The following is a 7584-nucleotide window of genomic DNA, read 5'->3' on the forward strand; positions in this document are numbered from 1 at the left end:
AGTGGGCCCGGCTCTGTCCCAGAGCTCGTAGGTACCAGGCACTCAAACCCCTTCCTGCAGGCTCCCGCAGCTGGCCCTGCAGCCTCGCTTGTCAACGCAGGCAGGAGAGGCCGGCTCCACAGAAATGGTGCTAACGCTCCCCTAGTCTAGGTGGCATAGAAACAGGACCACAAGGACTGGATATATCATCTCACTTTTTTTTTTTTCTTTTTTTTTTTTTTGAGACGGAGTCTCGCTCTGTCGCCCAGGCTGGAGTGCAGTGGCCGGATCTCAGCTCACTGTAAGCTCCGCCTCCCGGGTTCGGGCCATTCTCCTGTCTCAGCCTCCTGACTAGCTGGGACTACAGGCGCCCGCCACCTCGCCCGGCTAGTTTTTTGTATTTTTTAGTAGAGACGGGGTTTCACCGTGTTAGCCAGGATGGTCTCGATCTCCTGACCTAGTGATCCGCCCGTCTCGGCCTCCCAAAGTGCTGGGATTACAGGCTTGAGCCACCGCGACTGGCCATCATCTCACTTTCAATCAATAAAGACAGCCTCTCCCTAAGGCAGAGAAGCTAAAAATTTACCCTGTTCTGGCCAGTATGACCGACATAAAGCCAAGCTAGCAAAGGGTTGGGGGGAAAGAGTAATAATAAATCTGGCTCATTCTTAGCACAGAAGAAACAAGTTGCTAAAATAAAGGAAAGAAAGCAATGGGAGGAAACGGGGTTCTCTTACCTGGACAACAGCATTCAGGCCAGTGTCCGTGCCCAGGCTTATTTCTGTCCCCGGGACATTGTTGCTAATCGTGGCTGGCACCACACATGGGGGATGCAAAGCTCCTGGTGGTGGCCTTATGCCTTGGCCATGTAGCACGTGCTCTTGTAAGCAGGAAGCAGCAGGGCCAAGCGGTTAGCGGGGGTGCTGGGTGCTCACCTGCCAGCCCCAGGGCCTGCGCTGAGGTCCAGGAAGCGACAGGAGGGGCCTGAGTCACCAGGGGAAGCCCGTTCATGCGGGTCAAGGGGCCCAGGGGAGCTCTGGAGGTCATATGGGAGCAGGACAGGCCTCAGTGACACAGGGGGCTGCCTGGGCACAGCCCAGGTCCTCATGAAAGGGGAGGCCTGCAGGCAGCACAGCAGGGTGGGTGTGAGGCAAGCAGCAGAGCAGGTTGCAGGCAGTGGCGAGTTAGTCACGAGCGGGACAGCTCAGCTCTCGGCATCTCATTGTGGGTAAGGGAGGCCAGGGCGGTCAGGACGTTTAAAGGCAAAGGCAAAGCCAGTCCTGTAGCTTTCTGCAGGCAGGCAAGGATGAGTGGGATGGGGCCCACAGCTGTAAGGACCACACCAAGACCGCCATCATCGTGCAGAGGCGGCCTCCACGCGCAGGCAGGGAAGGAGGCAGGCAGCTGGATAACCGGGGGGCCACACTCAGCCCCGGGCCGCATCTCTGCTCTCCGGCGGGAAGCCGCACACAAAGCCACACACGCGAGCAAGAACCTGAGTTGCTGCTCTGGGGTTCCACTGGGAAATGGGCTCTGGTGTCAGAAATGGGAGCAGTTCTCAAGCTTGTGTGCACCGGGGTTTTTCAGACTCCACCTCAGGGTGTTAACCAAGGTAACAGCCGGACAGGTCCACACGCCCACTGTTCCCACCTCCAAGCGGCCCCACACAGCAAGGTGTTTCGTCATCCACTCGGTGGCAAAACCAACTATTTATGGACTTGGATGTGTCCCTCTTCCTGTGAATATCCCCACATCTGCTGCAGAAATGCTACTGTTGGGACACAGGGCGGGGCCCACATCTCCCCAGGAGAGTTGGACAGTGAGCGACCCAGGCTCTGCAGCCCTGGTGCAACCCAAAGCATCCCAAGGCCAGGAGCCCGTGTGTGGGCAGAGGGCTTTGGACAGTGAGTAGAGATCCGTGGCAGGTGAGTTCACAGCGTGGTGGGTAGGAGGGTAAGGTGGGTGGGTCAGTGCGGGGTGACCACGAGGTGAGCTGTGAGCAGGGGCCCCCGTGCCCCCATGGCACAGCCTCCACATCCACCCAGGCCCAGCATATGCCCAGCTCTTGGGCTGCTCTGTACAGGCTCTGGCCATGGCAGTCTTTGCAGGACTTCAATCCGAATGCCAGCCTGCTTCCCAGCCAGAAACACTCATCTGGGGATACTCACTGGCCTGGTGCCCAGGATGTGGCCCCCTCAGGACCACATGTGGGGCTCCTTATGCTTTTCAGACAGCTGATGTCACTCCTTTACTGTGGAATACCCTAGCTCAGGACTGACCAAGACTGGCTGCGGGGAGCTGGCTGCTTCTCCAAGAAGCCCTTGCTGGAAGCCAGAGGGTGTGGGTCAGACCCGGGGCCAGGAGGGGCCTGAGGCACACAAGAGGGCAGGTGGGGGGGTCTCAGCTCCTTAACTGCACATTGAAATCTGTGGGAATGGCCACATTGCTGCAAATCCTCTCTCCCCTCTTCCCTTCCTTCAGTCTCCAAAAAAGGGCAAGGAAGCTTCAAGACAGGGGAGACCCTGCCCAGAAAAGCATAAAACTCTCAAGACCAAACACAGCCGGGCCCCTGGGTCTGTGGTGGGGCCACTATGACAAGGAATTACAAGGCTGTGGTCACCGCCACCTTCACGACACCTGACAGCAGCATGGCACCCACCTACTGTGTTTCTGATGTGACCTGATCAAGCTTACAGGACAGAGTAATGCACCAGCCAGCGCTAAGGAATGAAGAGTCCAACCGAAAATCCCTGCAGCCACATCCTGAGAATGTGTAACACCTGCTCTGAGATATTCCATTCATTCTGTTCTGCCTGGAAGACCCACTCGCCAGCACCGCATAGATTCTGAGGGGCTATGGCGTCAGCTAAGCATCAATGCTGGCAAGAAGCAAATCATCAGTGAGGATGAGGATGAGGACGCACATGTCCAAAGCAGATGACGACTTCACCACATCGGATCCGCCCAGGACTTCTGAAGCGCAACATGGCCACGTCCTGAGCCAGACGCCTACTATGGAGCTCGCCCTGTGCTTGGAGGAACTTTCCGCAGCGTCCCTTGTCTCCAGTCCCAGGTGCTGGGAGCATCCCTTCTCCCAGTTCTAACCAGAAACCTCCCTGGACGGTGCAAACATCCCCTGGGGCACAATCACCCCATGAGAATCACCAAATTGACTGAACAACTGGAGCCATCCACAGACCCCAAACATAAATTCTGCCCAGGGCCAGGCCAGGAGTCATGGGTCACAGAGGGTGTGTGGCCAGACAGGGAAGAGACGCTCACTCCCACACGTCCTCAGCCTCTGACGGCTTCAGGACAGTGGCTGGAGTGACCTGGAGTCACCCACGTCAAGTGGCCTCATGCCCTCATTTTTTGAGTTCACCACCAGCTCCTGTTCTACGGCCAGACGAGCCCAGTTCAGACCCAAATTCAAACCTTCTCAGGATTCACCCTGTTTGGCCGTCAGTAAACAGGGCTCTGGAGAAAACAGCTGCCATGTCCACATCTCGGTCCCTCTCCCTTCAGGGGTCCACAGAGGGATCCTTGGCAGCTTTCTCATCCCTGCCCCGACTCCTGAGCAGCTGCAGCATTTGCCAGGGTGACCTCGATCAGCTCAGCCGGCGTCACTCACCCATCACGAGACTAGAACCACAGCACTCCCAAGACAGCCTCATTCCTCGGAGCTCAGGATCAGAAGGGCAATGAGGACACACACAAACACACTAAGGTGGCTGTGCCTGGCCAACGGGAGGCTCAACTAACTACACGCTCCAGTTCTTTCTCTATTGTAATCAGTTAACTTAAGGTCCGACACAGTGGCTCATCCCTGTAACCCCCGTGCTTTGAGAGGCCAAGACAGGGGGATTGCTTGAGCCCAGAAGTTCGAGACCAGCCCAGGCAACACAGGGAGACCTCGTCTCTGTAGAAATACAAAAAATTAGCCACGCACGGTGGCATGCACGTATAGTCCCAGCTACTCAGGAGGCTGAGGTGGGAGGATCACCTAAGCCTGGGAGGTCGAGGCTGCAGTGAATCATGATTTCACCACTGCACTCCAGCCTGGGAAACAGAGTGAGGCCCTGTCTCCAAAAAAAAAAAAAAGAAAAAGAAAAAAAGGAAGAAAATTTTTTAACCTAGCTTTCAGAAACTCGAATGAATGAAAAACTGAATTTAAAACAATCGCATAATAAAATCACACAGTCCCTCAAAGCGGGTGGAACTGACCATTTGTGGGGTGTTTGCCTCACGTGTTTTGGTTTTCAAATTTTGACCCTACACATTTGTTACATATTTACAATCTAAAAAAAAAAAGTTATTTATAGCAGAGGACGCTGGAATTAAAGAGAGATTTTCTTCCTGAATGAAAGTGTACATCACATACCACAAGCATCTATGCTTTGTGTGGAAACTTGAAAATAAAGTGTCACAGGGAGATCAACACCAGCTTTGTCCCACATCTTCAGATGCTCAGCTAACTGCAGTGACTGCTCTCAAATTCTCCACCCATTCCCTCTGGGCAAGCGCCAATTAGGTAACGATTAGGGAAAAAAGAAGCTTCAATCCCTCCCATTGTATACCCAACTTTCACAGACTCAAAAATCCAGCTAAAGCTGGTGAAAGAGCAGTGAAAGCCATGCTGGAATCCCCCCTCTGTGAAACAGACACTCATGTTCACCTTCCCAGCGTGAAGGTCAGCCCAGAGCCGGGCTGGACCCACAGCAGCAAAGCTGTGACGCCCGTCACCAGGATTACAGAAGCAGTGTCTAGGTCAGAGATTAGTGACTGCCAAAAATAAGGTGAAAGTTGCCCCCAAAGCCAGTGAACACGGGAAAACCTGGGCAGGTTTCCTTCACAAAGAAAGTGAAGAAAGTTTAAGACACTCAGAAAAGCAAGAAATGAGTGCTAAGCATTTCTAACCATTTGAGCTGTATGTTAAAATCTTGTTATTTTAATTACCAGTGCTCAAAATAAGTTGCATGCCAAGGGTTTACAAAAAAAAAAAAACTTTGAAAAATATTCGTGAGAACTAAGTCGCACAAGAAAAATCAAAACTTGAGAATTTCTGGAAAATTTTAGACATCAAGTTTTAAAAAAATGAAATGCTTCCTGCGTTAGGTACGGATCTTCAGATTCCCACGTGAATCACCAAGTGTGACACACAAACATGAGGATAGGCATATATTTCTTTTAGCCCAGAATAGCGGTATGTGCCTGTGGTCCCAGGTACTCGGGAGGCTGAGGTGGGAGGATCACCTGAGCCCAGGAGGTCGAGGCTGCAGTGAGCCGAGATCACACCACTGCACTCAAGCCTGGGTGACAGAGTAAGACCTTGTCTCACAAAGAAAAAAACAAACAGAAGAGTATGTTTCAGTATTGTCTCTTGGCAAAAAAACTAAACTAGCCCCAATATTGCCTTAGATGTAATTTAACATCCCCAGTTTACAAAGGGGAAAATGAGGTCAACAGCCAAGACCAAAGAGATAACAAATGCAGTGGTGCGTTCAGGACAATGACTACAATTATAAAACATTCAGTTCAATTTCTACCCTCAGCATCAAGGTAGGGGTTCCTCATAATGGGAATTGGAGGCTCAAAGAATATTTAGGCTCAACATTAAAAAAAAAAAAAAAAAAAGCGGATTTTAATGCTGGTGCAATCACAGGAGACTGAGGCCCAGCCATCCTCAGCGCTGCAGGTACTCACGGGCACATCCGGGGTCTTGGCCACGCTAAGTCCGGGCCGGTGGCCACACAGAAGAGGCGATAAAACTTTTTTGGGAGTGAGATCAAAAATGTTCAGTCTAAAAACCTACTTTTCCAGGGGGGAGAAAAGAACGAGAAGCTCTCATTCAGGGTATTTGTAAAAGGCTGTTTCTAGCGCACTGGTAGATAATAATGGCCGGGGCCATCGGGTTAGCGTCAGCGGGCGCCCACCTGGCGGGGCGCACTGGGACTTACCTCAGTGATAGCGTTCAGGGCTGTGTCTGCCCTGATGCTGAAATCGGAACGCGACACATTGCTGGACACAGTAGCGGGAACCATGATCATAGGCACAACTCCTCGTACTTCTCCTGGACGGCCGACAGTTCCAGGAGTCCCATCTAAATTGACCCAGTATCTGCACGCTGGCTGCTCAGAGGCCATGGTGTGGAACGGCCAGGACATTGCTTAGTCATACGGGGCACAAGCACCTCACTTGCCACTCCTGTGCTTCTATTTCATCAAACCCTATTTTCTCCTGAATATTGACCATAGCAAAGTCATTAGCCTTGGAGATGCATTTGAAACATCAACTTGCTTTGTTCAAGAGGTTTAAGACACACATAAGTCTTTCTTGCCATGCTCAACACACACAGCCTGCGGTTTCTGAAGTCAGTGTTTCTGGAACAAAAGCCTTGGCCTGCCCCGTGAACATTCACGCTGAGCACACTGTGGCGAGGCTGCTTGGCAGCCAGCAGGGGGCAGGAGAGAGCCACAAGTGCCACGTGGGGTCCCTGCAAACTGCACCTCTCTCCCTCAATCAAGGGGGGTGCCTCCTGCCCATCCAGCGGCTTCCCCCAAGGCCTTCCTCTAAGGCCTCTTTAGCTGCCAGGGCACTGACTTCAGACTGCTCAGCCAATGGGGCAACAGATTCAACAGAGTTCCATGTTATTAAAGGAAAACTTCTGTTACCAGGCAACCTTAGTATCAGATTCAAGGTAAAATAACCAACAAGATTGTTTCCAAACCAACATGCTACTAGTGCCTTATCCTTCAATGCTGCTTAAACATGGGGAAGTATGAGGAAAAAAGAGCATGGCACTTACTTCTTAAAAAATAACACCTCTTCCAGGTTCATGTTACCCATATCATAAAGACTTAGAACTGTGGATTCCCTACAGAAACGTGGAGTGGGGGTGGATCCCCACTGCTGACCCAGCCTCCCCCCAGGTCAGTCACCCCCCTCACCACGGGGTTCACACCTCTCCAGACCCTGTCACCTCAGCAAGGAAAGGTGGCATCTCTGAGCTCTCTTCACAGGTAGCACCCGGGAGCTAGAGAGACACACAGACACACCCATAACTGCTTTAAAATCCTGAAATGCAATACATATTCAAGGACTTCATTATTAGTTTTTTTAAAACTGTAAGAACAGAGTGAGCCTGGTTTCAACCTCTCTGCCACAACAACACCGTGTACATCTGTCTTTTACTGTTTGTTCCTTCTCCAGCAGCTGCTGCCTGGCTGGCCGACTGCAGAAGAAGAGTCTCTGGTACTCCCGGTGGGCCCTCGGGAAAAGCGTGAGCACCACGATCAAGTCTCAGGACGCCGCACACGTTAGGGTCGCCCACAGACCGCCATTCCCAATGCCTAGAAGGCACTGAAGGGGCCTCCTGCTCTTTGTAAATCTCAACTCTCCTAAGCTATGCTGTGTAGAAAATTTTTAACTGCAGTCCACACATACTTTCTTTCTGTCTTGTTTTTATCCTAGAGGCATATTGTTATGGAAAATTAAGTTTGCAAGGTTGAAGGGTTTTCTGAAAGTCGACTTCTAATCCTGGAAGGAAAAAAAAAAAAAATGGGCCACATGTGGTGCTCACGCCTGTAATCCCAGCAGTTTGGGAGG

The sequence above is a fragment of the Macaca nemestrina genome (assembly GCF_043159975.1).
Source record: "Macaca nemestrina isolate mMacNem1 chromosome 10 unlocalized genomic scaffold, mMacNem.hap1 SUPER_10_unloc_1, whole genome shotgun sequence".
NCBI classification, from domain to species: Eukaryota; Metazoa; Chordata; class Mammalia; order Primates; family Cercopithecidae; genus Macaca; species Macaca nemestrina.